This window comes from Cimex lectularius, unplaced genomic scaffold, assembly GCF_000648675.2.
Source record: "Cimex lectularius strain Harlan isolate CLEC.00 unplaced genomic scaffold, Clec_2.1 scaffold173, whole genome shotgun sequence".
Lineage (NCBI taxonomy): Eukaryota > Metazoa > Arthropoda > Insecta > Hemiptera > Cimicidae > Cimex > Cimex lectularius.
In genome coordinates, this window is record NW_019392800.1 from 541,864 (window position 1) to 560,433 (window position 18,570).

Consider the following 18,570-nt stretch of genomic DNA (forward strand, 5'->3'; position numbering starts at 1 on the left):
GTGGGGTGCCGTACACAAAGCTTACGCAACAATTCATAATACGCTTCAATCGCGCGTTCTCCCCCTCCAAGAGACCACCGTATGCCAAACAGCTATAATCGAAGAAGGGAAGTATAAGGGAAGATACAAGGAGTTTGCGGGTGGAAGAGAAGCCAGGACCGACGAAACCAGCTGAGGGAGGCAATGGAATGGCGGGAAATTTGGTAAATGTGAGAATGCCAGGAAAGGTTTTGGTCAAGACTGCGCCTAGGTTTTTAACCGAAGAGCAGAAGGGGATGGGATGGTTATTCAGCATGAGAGGTGGGATGCTGGGGAGGGAATTGATGAGTTGCCTGGACCCGATAATTATGGAGGTGGATTTGGACGGATTGAGGACTAGGGAATTTTTATGGGCCCATCGTTGATGGAGTTTAGATCTTTCTGGATCTTGAGAATGGCCGAGTGAAGATCGGAAGGGTGGGATATGTATATTTGGGGTCATCGGCATATAGGTGATAGTTACAGGACTGGATGGAGTCGGGCAGATGATTGATATAAATGGAAAAAAGGATAGGAGAGATGCTAGAGCCTTGGGGCACCCCAAATTTTAGAAGGAGGGAGGAGGAGGTAAGGCAAGGAAGGGAAGACAGCTTGGTGGCGATTGGTAAGGTAGGAGTGGAACCAACGGATGGTGATGGCGGAGAAGGAAAAAGATTCGAGTTTAGAGAGGAGAGAAGAGTGAGGGACAGACTCGAAGGCTTTAGAATAATCAAGAAGGACAAGTATAGTAACTTTCCGTTGTTCCATTGCTAAGTGGAGGTCACTGGTAATTTTTATTAGTGCTGATTGGGTGTAATAACATGGACGGAAGCCAGATTGGAGGGGGTTGAGAAGATGGGACTGTACAAGGTGCCTGGAGACTTGTGCTTGGACTAATCTTTCTAGGGGCTTGGACAGGTTTGAGAGGATGGAAATGGGACGGGAAGAAGAAGAACGAATAAGAACAATATCGAATGAAATCAACGAAGGAAAAACACAAACTGAAAGAAATCTTTAGGCTTAGCAGAATGGAATGGCATAATGCGACTTCTTGTGCAAATGAGATTAATCAGTACAAAAGTAAGTAAACGAAGCATTATTTACTGTTTATTTTGACTACGATGGTTCCTAATCCTCTGTAACCAACGGGGAAAGATAATGGATTTAAGTTTAAACTAAATACATTGAGTGGTGCGTTATATTCATCCATCAGTATAATTATAATCCGTTTAAAGCAAATGTCAGCATTAAAATACACAATGGGAGGAATAAAATCAATCAACAAGAATTACATACAATAAAACAAAGCATACGCAAAAATAAAACAGCACCTAAAAACAGTAATTAAATGGATTACATGTACTCTTATTATTCTTCCTTCTTGAAGGTGGGATAATAGGTCATCTCAAAAAAAACCACAACCAGTTTTTATCCACAACGTTTCGGATTTATTTGAATCCTTCCTCAGGTGAGTTAACGCCTGTACACAGAACAAATATTTTTTACATTTTTATGTCAACATGGTTGTCATTGTTTCTTCACTACTTACAATGGTTAAAAAAGTGGTCGTCAGTCATTAATATTTTATAACAATTTATTTAAAAAAAAAAAAATTAAAAATAAAAGTGTGTGTCGAAATTTGGGGCATAACAAAACGTTCCATCCTTCAACGTATCCAATTCCTACAATCCAAAATCCTCAGAACCATCGACAATGCTCCTTTTTAAGTATCAAATCTTACCAATCACGATGACGTTAACACTCAATATGTCCTCGAAATAGCTAAAAACAGCCACAAGAACTTTCATAAACAATTATCCTATCACGCAGCCCCTCATTCCAGAAACCTTTCATCCAACATTTCATGAATAGTTCGTCTTTTTTCTTATTTATATATTTTGTGTTCATTTGTTTCTTTGTATTTGGTTTTGTTCTTAAGGTGTTATCAAATTTACTTAAGCGCGACCTCCTAAATATACATAGGAGAATCTACTAAATGCCGAAAAGTTGGTTCCCGCAGCCGCCCAGCAATACTACCATGTTGGATCTGTACCTCTCTTGAGTTGAAGCAGTATCATTCCGGGGCCTTTCTCAATGTTGCCCAGGCTTTCGATCGCGTTTGGCACACAGGCTATGCTTGAAAACTTCCTTCCCTCTGCCTACTACCTAATCCTTCGCACCTACCCCACTGAGCGGTACTTCCGAATCATTGAAAGGTTGGCGTTATCTCCAAAATACCTAACCCTTACTGGTGTACATCAGGGTACCATACCACTCACTACCACCGCCCTAACCTTTGCAAACTATACAGCTATCCTCTCACATAACTCTGATGCAGTCAATTCTGCTCGAAACCTTCAACAACAATTCACCCTACAGGTGTCTTGATATGAAAAGAAGAGAATAACGTTTAACCCAGAAAAATTCACCTATATAACCTTCACTCTCCGAAAGCAAAATTCCTGCTCCAGTTTGTTAGAATAATATCCCTCTAACAACGGATGAGTTAAATACCATACTGAAGCCGATATGGACTTATGGACTAGGTGTGGGGTTCAGCCAAACATTCCAGTATCTGTCTCATCCAAATTGACCAATCCATAATCGTCAGAAAAATTCTGGATGCTCCATTTTATGTGTCCAACGAAACAACCCACACATGGAAATATTCCTTCTGTCCAAGTTGTAATCCGCTCCTGTTTCCGCGAATTTCATAAAATTGTCCCAACAACCAAAAATCCTCAATCCAAAAACTCGCTTCCCAACGAATTCCATCAAACCACCCTCGCCGACTAAAGATGCGTTGGCGGCGAGATCTCCTATCCAATAACAGTGGCAGTGATAGTGACACTAGTCTCCATTACATACAGAAAAAAACTGTTGTTTCATTAGAGTACTACCAATGGGCATTTTCTCGTTTTGATAGTATATATATCCTGTTGTTAATTTTTACCTTTTTTGTTCTTAAGATGTTATCAAATTTAGTTAAACATGACCAATACTGAATTCACCACGATTGACAGAAAGAACATAAATGACTCGGAATTTATTGACCTTACTCCACCGTTTTAAAATAGAAAAGTTTAAATTCGTTTATGAGTAATTAATAAATAACTCTCAAATAGAGAATATTAATAATAAATTATTGTTATCAACATTAAACAAAATACGTTTTTTGTTACATTCGATGAAAGATGTGAGCTCTTTCTTTGATTACTATAGGTAAAATTGATTTTTCTTAGTCAGTTGTCTCGAAGATCAAAAGGGAGGAATTCCTCACAAAGACTGTCAGGCAATGCGCATCGCCTGGCTGGCCGTTTGAATTTTGAGATATTTATTTAGCCCCTTGATGTTGAAATAATACAGCGGAAAATTCGAACTCTTTATACAATTGCTAAACTTTATTCTATTTCAAAAATTTCATTTTTCCTGCCATATAGATCGTAAACCCAGGCGTATTTCACGATAGTTCTGTTTAGGTCGCAATGAAGGAAAGAATCACTGATTAGTTTGTATGTAATTTATTTACACGCTAATGCTTTAATGCTTGGCTATCATACGAGAATTTTTCTTGGCAGTAAAACAGCTTTTATGATTTTTCAAAGGCGTAAGCATTAATGGCATATATTTCAGCTTGAAATACTGAGGTGTACTTCCCTAATGAATTTTATTGCTTATATTTTGGGCTTGTACAGTGATCCGATTTCTTCATTTGTTTTGGAGCCATCTTTTACCATATCATTGTATATGATTTCCCCCCGAATTCTTCTTTTCCTTTGTACTGTGTTAAGTCTTTTAAGATTTTGTACGAGTGTTTCCTGGACCATGTAGTCAGTCCCCATTTCTGAATGGGTGCCTGATTTTATTAATTAATGTGTGCCCGAAGTGTTTGTTTCACATCCAGTTGATTGTTTCTGGAGCCTAAATGAGCTTTTCCTCACTTCTTGTATAAATATTTCCAAGGAGGTAGGTTTAGCAGAGTTTCAAGTGCAATTGAGGTTGTTGTTTTCATAGCCTGTGCGACACAAAGGTTTGTCAGTCTTTACAGGACTAATCTTTGGATAACTTGTTTTTCCTGAGCTTTACTCCACCATATTATTGAGCCGTAGGGTCTTATTACTGCCGTATGTAGCCAATGGGCTTTCGGTTTGAGTCCCCGAGATTTGCCTAGAGTTCTTCTTGTGGTCATAAGTGATATTTTACTTGTTGTTATGATGTGCTGCAGGTGAGGGTTCCAGATTAATTTCTTATCAAAGATTATTCCTAGGTATTTAACCTCGTTTTGTAACTGCAGCATTTTATTATAGAGGCATAGGTCTTGTATTTCTATTTCGTTTTCTCGTAAATGCAATTAGTGTTGTTTTTCTAGAGGTTTGCTTTAAGTCCCCGTTGTGAGCGCCATTACTCTACCATGTTTAGTGATCTTTGGGTGAACTCTTTTAATGTTGAGGTCAAAATGATCAAAAACGACCAAATGATTGTCATATGGAAAATCGGTACGAAAGACAAATTGGATATATATACAATGAATCGTCCTGCCAGTTTTACAACCAAAATGACTATACCAACAAGTATGTTAATCATAATTTCTAAAAATCACTATTGTATTTTGTCCGTTATAAAGACTCAAATAGCTTTGTAAAGACCGATAATTTATATTTTAATTTGTAAGCTATGATCCTACCTCACAAACGGTATTGCAGTGTCCCTTTCCTCATATATTCCAGTAAAATCTGGATCGCCATGGAATTATCCTTGGCTCGATCCTTTTTACAATCATCACTGCTGACATCCCTACTTCCCAATGCACAGTCATTTCCAAGTTTACCGACGACACAGTTCTCTCCTTTTCTTTTTCCAACCCATCTGTTGTAAGCTCCTATCTTCCACCCAGGGAGTCGTGGCCCACTTAATGTGGAACTACGACGACGACGGGTGGTACAATGTGGGCCCAAGAAAGGTGTACCTCGTGTCCTCATCCACGTCCCTTTCTCACTCCAGGTTCCTTCATTGTATCCTGTGATCCCTCCCAACCCTTGGTTACAAGCGGGTGTCCGGGCGCAAAATAATGGTGCAGTCCAGAGGGCTTGGCAACCTCTCTAAAGCACAAGCTGTACTCGTGTCGGCCTCGGGTCGGTACGGGGCGACGGATGCCTTATCAGAGGCACACGAGGGTTAGGGCACCAGATCCTGTCTGCATAGACGGGTGAGGGTGCATAGCCACCTGTACTACGAACTGTTCCAAGGTTCAGCCCCTACAATGGGAATGGACTCGTAGTTGGCCGTGGTGAGACTCCTGGCGGGTACTTAGAGAAATGGCTGTCTTCTGTCTGTGACCTTCGTATTTAACTTGCGCATGACCATGGTTATACACCCGGCGTCACAGGATCGGACGGCAGAGTATAAGCGTTGAGGACGCTATGATTATGCTGAAAAGTCCCTCGAATGCGTGATTAGTGGTGTATGGGAACGGGTAGTGAATCGGTTGCTCCTACTCGAGTATGCTTTGCACGTAGGTGTAGGCTGAGCTCGATTGGAGGCTTTTACCGTAGGCGGTCTCCTCTTGGGGATGGTTTTAAACTAAACTTCAAACAAAACCTCGGCCGGAGCGGATCCGGTAGTTTCTACGCTGGGGAAGCCCCACTACTCTGGGAGGTAGACATTAACAACAAATCCTTTACAAATCTCTCATTCGTTTAATATATGCAGTGGAATTGTGGAGTTCAACCCAACATTCCAATCCATCCCGTATCCACTCTCACCAATCCAAAATCCTTTGAACAATCCTTAAACAACGTTTCATATAAAACCACTGACCTCCTATTCCATTCGTTCACGACCCGTCCAACAACTTCCTCACTATTGTGTCACCAGTGACTTCTCTCATCATTTTTTACGTTTTATTTATGCTCTTTGAATGACTAAATAAATTTACTTATTTTGGCTAAATTAGCAGATGTAAATAATAATAATAATAATGTAAAAAGCTATGAATGTCGACGTGACAAACCCAAAGTACAATCAAGTAGTACGAAACAATGTACCTATTTGAACGAGATTTTCAGAATGTGTGCTTTTTCATATTCCATCAGCGTTCTTTAAAGTAAAACTATTCGAACAATGAATTAATTTCAACCGAACTGTTTTAAGGAGGCGTTGTTATTCATAGAGCAGCAGTCGTATATTGTGATCAGTGTCAACTCGTTTATCATTTCCTTTCCAGCAAATAAGTGTAAACTAGGTCAAATTGGTGGAATTTTTGTTCTCCCTTTCCGAAACAAAATATATCCTCTAACAGTCAATATATTTTCTGAAGAATAAAATATATTTGTATTATGTTTTCAACTACTTTTAATTCTAACGTGAAGGCGTCTATTTGAGCTCGATGGAAGATCTCAATCTTAGACCGATAGACATCATCAATTATTTCAGATTAAGATCCTAATAGCTTGTGACCAGTATCAACCAACCAACCGTTGATTGTCATACAAGATCCATTTTTCCTGTCATATTATTGATCGCCCAAAAAGTGACACTTCTGACGTGTTAACTAACTCTCTTGACACTTTTGTCTAAAAACCTGATTGATATTCCGATCAGCTTGGACAATAGAAAGGCCTATGAAGGGAGGCAACGGAAGTAGGAGTACAGATTTCAAGGAAGCATTTTTTTGGCGAAACTAGGTTTTTTTTAATTAATTGAATATTACAACAACCCGCAATATTGAATAACAAGTAGTGAACAAGAGTAAAACAACAATTTTTTTAAAAGTCAGAGTGGAGAATTATTTATTGGTTGCACGCCAAATTAGGTACATTCATTTCAGTTGGATGAGAGCTGTTGGATGAGTGGGTTAATCTTTTGTCTGGGAGTGATTTGTGGAACTTAAGATATTCGGATAGTATAGTGTTGCGTACGGAGGGTTCATTACTATCGTGGTGGATGATTTCATTCGATACGTAGAAGGGAGCATTTAGGATTTTTCTAAGGATTTTGGATTGGGACGTTCGGATTCGTTGTATGTTGGATTGCTTGGTAGAATCCAAAAGTTCCAGAACATAAGTCCAGATCGGTTTTAGAATATTATTTTAAATTAGTCGTTTGTTATTAAGTGATGTATTTGATCTTTTGTCAGGTAGTCTTGAATAGGTATTGTAACGTCTCATCAGTTCTTGTCTTTTAGGTCTCGAATGTGGATTACACGTTAGTCTTTTGTCGAGGTGTATTTCCAGGTATCGTACATGGTTTGCAGTAGGAATGAGGATATTATTGAAAATGATGGAAGAGCAGGTTCAACGAATGAGGGTGAAAGCAATGTTTATTGATTTATTGGTGTTTAGTTTAATACCCTTAACTCTTAACTATTGTTCTATTAATGAACATGACGCTGTAGATCACAGAAAGAAGTGATAGGATCGCAGTGTGAGGAGAGAATTGATATGTCATCAACAACGGTAAAGCCAGAAACACACTTACCCGATGCTACGCCATGCGACGCTACCCGATGCTACCCGACGCAAATCCAAACTCCGATTTTCCATAAGGTTGCATTACCCCCGTGCACATCTACCCGATGCTATGCCACGCTAACCTACCCGACGCTCTGCGATCCCCACTGTCCAGATTTTCGTCGGGTCGCATCGAGTACAGTCGAAGACAAAAGAACCGGACACTCATATTTTTATTCAAACTACATGTATTATTGTCGTTATATTAATTACAACATACTTATTTTAATATAAACCAAATTAACTGTGATTAAAAATTAATTAGTTTTTATTTAAAAAATTAATTTTAATGGTTTGGTAGAAAATTAATCAAAACACCGGAATACGATTTTTTGATATAATGAATTTAACTAACAATTTATTGTACTCGCTTCGGCGGTACATATACTAAAATTGGAACAATTTATTACACGGTTTTGCTCATAAAATTTAATTAACAATTTATTTCATAGTTTTGCTCGTAAAATTACACCATTTTGTAATGTCGGGTAGCATCAGAACAGGACACTCATATTTTTTGTAGTTTATTTCAAACTAAGTACATGTAATTTTGTCGTTATATTAATTACAACATGTTATTTTAATGTAAACCAAATTAAACGAGATCAAAAATGCATAAGTTTTTATAAACATTGTTTAATTATGATGGTTAGGAGTAACTTTATTTAAAACAATTAAGTTTAACAAACAATTTATTAGATGGTTGTGCTCATAAAATTTAACTAACAATTTATTACAAGGTTTTGCTCAAAATAGTGCATTAAGAACAAAAGATGCGTTGCGATTGTGATAGTGATTATTGTGACAAACGCTGTTGACTGTACGCGACGTGTACTTGCGTCGGATAGATGTGCACACCCCACCAAAACGTGGCGAGGCGTCGGGTAGCGTCGCATGGCGTAGCATCGGGTAAGTGTGTTTCTGGCTTAAGGATAGAAGTGTCAGGGTGAGTAGGGATATCAGATGTATATACCTGATAATAAAGGACAGGTGCTAGAAACTACGTTGTGGTACACCGGGTTACTTGGCTTACTAGGTCAAAAAATATTGTTCACGTATCCGGACGTTCTTGCCAACGGGTCATGGGGCCGAGAAAATAATTATTTAGGTAATTTAGATTTTTTTAAATATGGTTTTCCGCCTTTGTTATGTACGTCGATGTAGATGTAATATTTGGTGTATAAACTGCACCCTTTAAGAGCTATTGTATCCCCCATTCTGTGCTTATAGCACACTGTGAGTCCTAGTTCATCAAGAAATTTGATTAGTTGGCGCTGTTTCAGTGGTTGAATTTTTTCTACGATTACGTTATACATCCTAAAACAATTCCTCCTGCGAGCGAATGTGGCGCCACAGTTTGTTAGTAGATGTGTTGGTGTCTCCTCTGCTTCTTCAGATGGCCATTCAACCTGTAGTGTCCTGTTAAGAATCGTATCAGGATTCGAAGTTGTTTACTGCTTCCTTCGATGCCATTCTGTTGTTCATTTCCTTCCAAAATTTGCTAGAAGATTCTCGGATTGTTTATGTCCAATGAGTGAATTCCACTGTTTCCTCATTTTCATTTTTTCTTTTTGTTTAAGGTATCGTTCGCGCCAAATATCGTGAATTAAAATTGTTTATTTTTCCCCAAATGCCGCTAATCTAAAATCCTATTCTAGCTCTGCTACCACTCACAGTCCTTCTTGTTTTGTCTAGTTCTGTTCGCTTCCGTATCGCTTCCATACAGTCCACTAATTAATTACCCTCCAACAATTTGTTTTGTTTTTTTCAAGAAGAATTTACTTTACGTTTTAATAATTATCGCGTCCAAAATAACGCGAGTGCCGCCTCCCTCATCCTTAATGCGACACATCATCCAGGATTAGGACGGAGCCCCGAAGGGACACGGACACTGAAAAATGGCAAAAAGGAGGGAAAATTCAAAAGGTGGGGTTGAGATGGGAAGTTAGTGTCCGAGTGGACCAGGTCAAGATAACTCAAGTGGTAGAGCAGCGGCGTATCTAGCCGAAGGTCGTGGGTTCGAATCCCGCTCGTAACACTGACTTTTTTATCTCAACTAAAAACTTTAATTTAATATTCTGTTTTACCTTTGGCCAAAGTTATTATAGGTTTGATCTATTAATCTGCTCTCCACCTTGGTTGTTGAGAAAATAGACAAATAGGCAACTTCATTTTATTTTTATTGCGACCGTCCAGGGAGCACAGTGTTCATTATAGGTTGAATTCCTATGCCATAGAAGGGATCAGGACGTATCAGCGGTATGTGAGCCCGTTTCCTAGCAAGGGAAGGTTCTCCCGCTGCCCTCTACCCCCACATGTCCTGGAGCCCGATGGACTACCTCAGCTATTTCGTTTAGTTTTGCAATTCAGCACCATCTTTGGACTAACGATATTTGAATTTAGCGCTGGGCTATCTGACATGACAGCTATATTCTTGTTTTTGCACCCTTTGTTCAGATTGAACTAGGTACAGCTCTCAATTGCATGGACTTCAGCCTGTTAGATACTGGTATATTTTCTCGTGGGTGCCTAGATCCTTCTCTCATTTGGTTCCATGACTGCCCCCGTACCTACCTGCGTTCTAGATCTGTCAGTGTACCAGCAGATGCCGTTGCCAGGCTAACGCCACCCAGAACTGCCTATTTATTGACTGACATAAAAATTCGTATTTAAGGACTTTAAACAGTGGCTGAATGGAATCCGAATTGTTTTTGTGTAAAAAAATTCCTACTTTTGGCCTGGGCATAAATTCCATAATGGATTTTTATCCGTATTCAATGTTATTACAACCGTGTGGAAGCTGAATAGTTTCCATGTCTCGACTGTGTCGTGGATGTCTTGATTTTATGTCAATGATTGAGAAAATTAGTGATAAAGTCGACAAAACCTCTAACGTTTTATGTTCTATAGCCGGTACTGATTTATCTACAGAGGAGAGATTTGCGTCATTGCGAGTAAATTACTTGTTTCTAATCCACTGTAATTTGACTTTCCTGTAGATTACTAGTCAGTCGATTCATTTTATTACCTAAGATAAGAAAATCATATATTGGGTTGTATTAAATGAGATTAAATATATAAAGAGTTCCAAAAACTAAACGACACTTTCAATACATTTAGTCAGTGTTGGGCAAAAATTAGTCATGTCTAATGATTAATGATTGATCACTCAGACCGTTAGTCATGATTGGTAGTAAGTGGCTAATTTAGTCATTAGTCACAATATAGTTAGTCATGACTAAATTTCCATAAATCATGTTCAAATAGGTCCTCAAAAAATGAAAAATACACAACTTCATCACTTTTAAAAAAATTTCTAACAGAAATTTATTTCATCATAAAGAAAATCCTTCAACACCTTATTTAACAAAAATCAATATTCCAATTATCAGTAAAACTACGTCGTTATGAAAAGCCACAAAATAATGATAATAATAATAATAATAATATAATAAAATTAAAAAATCTTAGAACAAGCTACGCTTTGAAAAGTAAATATGTTTACATAACCGATTAACGGAAAAAATATTTCTTTGAATTAAAATTTATTCCACTTGAAAGGAGAGATTTCTACATTATTTGGAAAATACACCATCTAGGGGTCTTGATTGTAATAAAATAGACATGTAGAATAATTATGTAACTTTGGTTTTCGTTTATGATAACAATTTTTGAAGGTCGGCCTTGAGCACTACTCTCATCTCAAAATTTTTATCCGGAGTCTGTTGGATTTTGGTAAATTGGTCATTGTAGCCAGAGTTGGGAAAAATCTAACTAATTCAATCATGATTAGGAATTTTGATTGAAGTTTAATCATGATTGAATTAGTCATGAGTAAATTAAACATTGTATGATTTAGTCATACCTCATGATTGAATTAAACATGACTAAATCATATAATGATTAATTTACTCATGACTAATTCAATCATGATTAAACTTCAATCAAAATTCTTAATCATGATTGAATTAGTTAGATTTTGCCCAACTCTGCATTTAGTAAAAAAAATATTGTTTAAAAAAAAAAAAATTCCGGTTCCATTTAAGCACTGTTTAAAGCTCTTAAATATGAACTACGAATTTTACAAATTTTTCTGGCAATCAAAGAATAGACAATTTTGAGCTGGATTGTAGACGAAGGCAAGTTTTCTTTCGAAATTCAGTGTTATCACGACCGTTCGAAGGCTGATTGTTTCTATTTTTGGACAATGTCTATGATGATTAGATTTAATGCCATTGTAAGTAAGGAAAATAAGTATGAAATCAACAAAAGCTCCTCAAACGTTTTATCTTTTTATCACCGGTTCTAATTTATCTACAGAGGCAAGGTTTGTGTCATTACGTGTAATTTACGTGTTTCAATCAATGTAATGTTATACAGATCAGTGAAGTCGTTTCAAAGTTACTATTATTTTTGTAATTTTCGAATTTATTAATTTAGAAATTATTTTTCTATCTTCACAAAATTTTGTAATCAGGGTTTTATCGGGCTCACAAAACGAATATCAACTTTGTTTTTTGCTACTTCTTTTTAACCATCATTTCAGCAAGTCATAACAAGGTTAACGTAGATAGGTAAATGGCAAAAAGGAGGGAAAATTCAAAAGGTGGGGTAGAGATGGGAGGTTCGTGTCCGAGAGTATAGAGGTCACGATAGCTCAAGTGGTAGAGCAGCGGCGTATTTAGCCGAGGGTCGTGGGTTCGAATCCCGCTCGTGACACTGATTTTTTTTTATCTCAACTAAAAACCTTAATTAATTGAAAGTTAACGTAAATAATGACAATATATGCACAGACACAACATTAACCAACGGACATTTGTTTGATATTTTTCAGTTTAAAAAAAAAAGGTTTCATTAAAATCTGCGATCCCAAATCCGTAGTTTTGATTTTACATCATACACATTTTACATTATAGTTATTGTTTTATCTGTTAATTTACAGACTGTAAAGTCTGTAAATTCTGTGTAAGTGGTCCAATTGGTTACAGGCTTGATCAGAATACATATCGATTTTTCTGCACTTATTGATCAATTATTGATAATAAAAGGTCAATAACTGATGCTTTCACAAATAAACTGATAAAATGGATTCTTTCAACCATTTTTTGAATCAACGTTCGATCGAATTTATAGGGTTTTTTCGGCTCTTCGAAACAAAACTGCATTTTCCTTTGTACCTTTGTAGAGGTTGAAAATTAGATTTTGTTGCTAAACATATTGAATCAAGTTGTGTTTAGTGTCACGGCAGAGAAGGGCGAATAAAGGGTGGATATCCCCCTCCTTTTGAACGAGGATGTACAATACCATTGCCCTTATCCCTTTGTATCTGGGAACCCATTAAAGTGTAACTTAGTTCTTTGCTCTCTGATGTCAGGATAAGGCACTTCCAGGGTTGTTTCGGAAACAATCTGAAAGTATGCCAACATCATGCATAAATATTCCTCCTGGCTCACGTTCGCCGTCCTGTCCTATCAGGAAGTATCTCGTGGAAATAGGAACGGATGATTAAAAAGGCCCGAGTGAAAATCTTAAAAAACATTTAAAACTACAGTAGTACAAACGCCAGAGAATTTAATTTACAAAAAATCTGCATTTTCAATTATTGAAACTCTGGACAGATCACTCGACTTTAATTATTTTATATCATTCCTACCCCTGGTTTTCTTGCAATATTTCCAAGACAGAGATGTAAAAATTTAAACACATTCGTTGATTTCAAGAGCTTGTAGACAATTTTAAGGAAGTACTAAAGACTCTTTTTCTCCTATTAATTTTCCGAAGCGGATGTTCCGCAAGGCAGCATTCTAGGTCCCATTCACTATTGAGTATACACTGCTGATAATCTTTCTGCTTGATTTTTTGTCAAGCTTTTCTTTTCTGTTGTTGTGTCAGTGGGTTTTACGATCCTCCACGGAAAATTTAATCTTAAACTATGTAAATAGTAAAACTGAATATCTTCGACAGTGCAACAGGATGGAAGGCGTTGCTCCTCCCTTGAAGTAAAGTGCAGCAAGGGTGCATGCAAGCCTTCGACCCGGGCTTGTAATGAAAACTCAAGGTCCATTCGCTTCTTACCTCATTTAAAGATCCTACCTGTCCGGTAAGTACTTTCAACAAATTAGAACATCATTTTCTCCTATCCACTATGTCGAAGCGGATGTTCCGCAAGACAGCATTCTAGGTCCCATTCTCTATTCAGTATACACTGCAGATATTCCTATCAATTCGGATACAGAACTGTTCACTGGCCTTTAGAATCCGCCAGGGCCATCATTCCTGTTTGGATTCAAAAAATAAAGGATCAGGTTCAACGACACCAAATCTCAGCAAATAACCATCACCCTCTGTCATCAATCTACCACTCTGTCCGTCTCCAGCAACAAATTTCAACGAGGATACGAAGTAACTCTTTCCTAGAGGCTAATTCATTCACGTGATGGGCCTTTCTAAAGTGGCAGTACCATAGAGATAAGGCTTCAGACTGCATATTTCTAACAATTGCAGTTACAAGATGTTCTCAATATAAATCACGAAGGAACCAATCTGCAGAAAAAATTCCCGAGAAAATCAGTTATGAATTTTTAAATAGAACCTTGGAAAATTAGAAAGAAAAACGCAATCTGCAAATGAGCACAAGCAATTAACAGCAGTGTGGTTTCAGTTTCTTCATTTCTATCTACTACTGCATGTCCTACAGCATGTAGAGAATGAATTTGTTTTACATGCGCAACTATTTATTTGGGGACCGCGGTGGAACAATGATTAGGGTGTCAGACTCTGAAAGATACATCAGTGAGGAGGAGAAACTTTGCTGTTGTTTGGTCAGATTCATCTAATGGATCTAGTGAAATCTTTGTGATCAAGTGTCATCAATTATCGCACGTTTCTCTTTGCACCAACCAACCTCCACCACGCAACAACGACAATAATTGTGATGACTACATTTCTACCTAAGATAATTGTGTCGCAAGTTGTTTTTGTGACTCACATCGCCAAATTTCGTTATAAAAAATGTTTTCAAATACTTGGGCATTCAGGGGAACTCGAAAAAACAAACACTTTTGGTAAACACGGTTATTGCGACGGAGAGAAATTCTTGTTTGAGAAGGGAGGGTGTTCACGTAAAGCAAACACGGGAGTCTAAATGTAAAAAGGAAGCAATCACAGGAGTATGCCCTCTAAGTACAAGGTGATATGGGGTCAAGATACTTTATCCTTAGTTTTGCCGATGGCTATTATTACGAAATATTAAACAGAGCTGTACAAATGTCTAGACACATTAAACAACCCTCTTAGATTTTTTCCCCTAAGCCCATTTGTAAGTATACCGGGTGACCTTTACCTTACAGGGATGAGCTCGGTGTCAACGCCTAAACCTGCGTCACGCCCCTTTACACTGTATTTATTCTTGATCTCTTAGGTGAAGCATAGCGAAGAATCACCCAGTCGTGTCTCTTCTACTCATACGGCCCAATAGGACGCAAAGACTTAGAAGCTTTAACCTCCTGGAAGGATTATTAGGGATGTTAAGATTAGAACTAAAAGATTGGGGAGTAATGAAAGAGATTTGTGGAATTTCGACCACCGGGATTTTATAACATATTTCACAAAATGAATACAGGATGGGACCAGGGCTACTACTCTGGGAGGTTCCAGCCTTAATAGGATAGTAGTCTGAGAGAGATATTCCCCACGGTTCTATGTTGATAGAGTGAGCCTATTAAAGAGAGGTAGGGATCTTTATTGGAGGATAGGTTAGCAGTATCACCTGCTAAAGTGTTAATGAATGTGTTGGGATGTATTTGTTGAACACACAATGGGACCGAGGATACTACTCTCTGGGACTCTAGACTTAACTAATAGTCATAGGCAGGTATTTCGAGGAAGGCCTGAAAGAAGCGATCAATCAGTTATCATTGGAGGATGAGAAAGTAAGAGACGGAAATGAGTTTCCTTGAGCTTTCATAGCAAACCAGGATGCCAGACACTCTCAAAGGCTTGAGCCTCATCAACAAAAGCACCCTAGCAGTACTGTTTCCGGTCAAGAGATTGCACTACAACACAGTGACATTGCTAGGGGAATGATGGTTTCAGAACCCAAATTGGTAAGATGGGATAATGCTTTGTTTTTCTAGGATGGGAAGGATTTTTTTTAGAAGGAACTTCTCGAGGATTTTTCCTAGTATAGGTAAGATGAGGAGGAAGAACTGCCTCCCATATTATTTTTCAATGTGAAGAACACTAAATGGAGACATAACCTAGGATATCATCCAAGGAAAAGAACTGCAGCAATGACAGTCAATGATCAAATACTTCTTAAGAGAAGGCTCCAAGTCAACAGAACTGTACTAAGGAACAAGGAAAAATACAATAAGTCAGGAGTCTGCTGGGATTGGAAAATACAAAACCCTAGCATTCCATCATCATCATTATCATAAAATACTTGAGACTAATATTGTCAACGAAAGATTAAAATGGCATGCCCATATTGATAAGGTCCGGAAAAATATACAGTTTGGGCTGAGGTAAAATTATTTTTTGCTGAACAAATGTAAAAGTTAGTGGACCACGACCACGAAAACTAGTGAATTTTATTCTATTATTGTTGATATAAGAAAATAGTAGTTTTATAATTTAATTTTTAGTTTAAACATGTTTTTATCTATTTTCATCTCGATGTATATGGTCATCTGTCAGTCTACTGTATATAATAAATAAAGTTGGTAAAAAAAGTTCCAATGTGAGGAAGGTGAGAATTCCTTAGGACAGGGCTTCCCAAACTTTTTAGCCAGCGGACCCCTTTCACAGAACAAAATCCATAGCAGACCCCTCTCATTTAAGCATTTAAAATTAGGTACTTATAGTATGAAGTAAATTAAAGTATTATAAACTCGCCAGACCATTCCTAGTTAGATGATGGAAGGGGATATCATTGCCTGTGTCCGGGGGATAAATTCCACTCTCTAAGGAATTGTTTCATGCCCCAGTTATTGATACTCTCTTTCGCTGTGCTCATAGAGTGAGGTAATACCGGTTGTGGCCCAACAAACACAGTATGGCCATCCTTCTTTGGCTAGGCCATCCGCCTTTTCATTGTCATGGTGTCCTTTATGTGCTGGTATCCAAACAAGGGTCACCTTATTCTCAAACCTGAAAGAGATCCTATTGATAAGATCTATAGTTTTCTCCAACAGTCGTGAGGTTGACAAATCTTTTTGTAATGCCCTAAGACTAGCCTGACTGTCAGAAAAGATTTTAATATCTTTTACCTTAATTTTATTTTCCATAAGTGTTCTACAACACACATTGATGGCCCAGATTTCCGCCTGAAAAAGGGAGGTGTTATTGCCAAGAGGGGAGAAGATGCTGATTCCTAATTTTGGTATGTAGATTCCTGCACCACTCCCTCTTCCTTTGATAAGTGATCCATCTGTGTAGCAGTCCATGTTACGATGGTCATCATCCAAACTATAATTATATTCACAAGGGGTCACCACCTATAAAGCAATCCCATGGCGTTTTCCATCAGTAGTGAAAGAGTCAAGGGTCTCTCCCTGTGAGCATTATGGTACCATCATCTGAAAATAATTGACTGTAGAAACCTGAATTATTCAAAAGTTCTATTAAGCTGTTTACTGTAATTAGCCATAAAAGAGGGGACAAACAGCCTCCCTGTGGACAGCCTCCTTTCACATTAATTCTACCACCTAAGCACATATTGACCATCCTCCCCTCCAAGTAGGTCTTCACCCATCTAGTAAGGTGATGGTCGACATTGTTATTATCTAATGCTGATATAATGCAAGAAGTATCAGCATTATCAAACGCCCCTTGGATATCAAAGAAGCAACCTAGTGTATATTTATTATTAAATAATGATTTCCCGATCCTGCCTATTAGTGAGTGCAAGGCAGTTTCCACTGATTTTCCTGGTAAGTAGGCATGCTGATTTGGATGTATCATTGTATTAATTCCACAATCATGCCTAATATATCTATCTAAAATTTTCTCTATAATTTTTATGAAAATAGAAGATATACTTATCTCCCAAACTTAACTTGGTGAAGATTGATAAACACCTGAAAAACATAAGGAGTATGTTTTTATGGAAATAAGTAGTGTTTTAAGAATTAAAGTTCTTTCTGGCCTGAACTGAATGCAAAGATTCACCATGCAGACCGGAGTTAGCTGATTTATACATTATTGAATAAAAAATGTTTTTGTAATAATAATTTTTAATAAAATGATATAATAAAAAATTACATTCATTCATTCCACCTCAGATGGTCAAGGATTTGCTATGTGGTAGGTATGCTGGATATGCACGCTAGTCAGTCACAAAAACTAATTTAAATATCTAAAATAAAAATTGTTAAAAGTTTAAAAAAAGGAGTACTCACCAAGCAGAATTAATAACTCCAACACTGGTGCACATATATAGAAGGAGCCTACCGTTAGGTTATATACCTCAGTCATGGTGAAGGGCATGAGTAGCGTTTCTACTAAAGATAGTGAAGAAAGTCCCTACACTACCCGAATCTTCCAGACCAATCAGCTTAACATATTTTTACTAAAAACATTATAAATTCTGATAGATAGCAATATTAAAATGATAGTGTTGACAAACAAACCACTTCATCACTGTCAACATCATGCAGAACAGGACAATCAACAGAAACTGCTCTGCACCATTTAATCGGAAACCTGAAAGAGACTTTGTAAGCCAAAGAAATACCAATCTGCATATTTCTTGATATTGAATGAGCATTTGGTAATGCATCTATAAAGGCTTCTTTTGAGAAAAAACACGTACATCACACCATATCTCGATGGATTGGAGAAATGTTAAGAATCAGAAAAGCTGAGTCAAACATACGAGAAATCTATTCAAGTTAGTAAACTAAAGAATGCCTGCAAGGAGGGGTACTTAACCTCTGTGGAACCTAACCATTGATGAACTGCTTGAGACTGTGTATCTCAAAGGGAAAAAATGCCGAGAGTATATGGACAATCTAGTCCTGACTGCCAGAGGAAAATTTGAAGA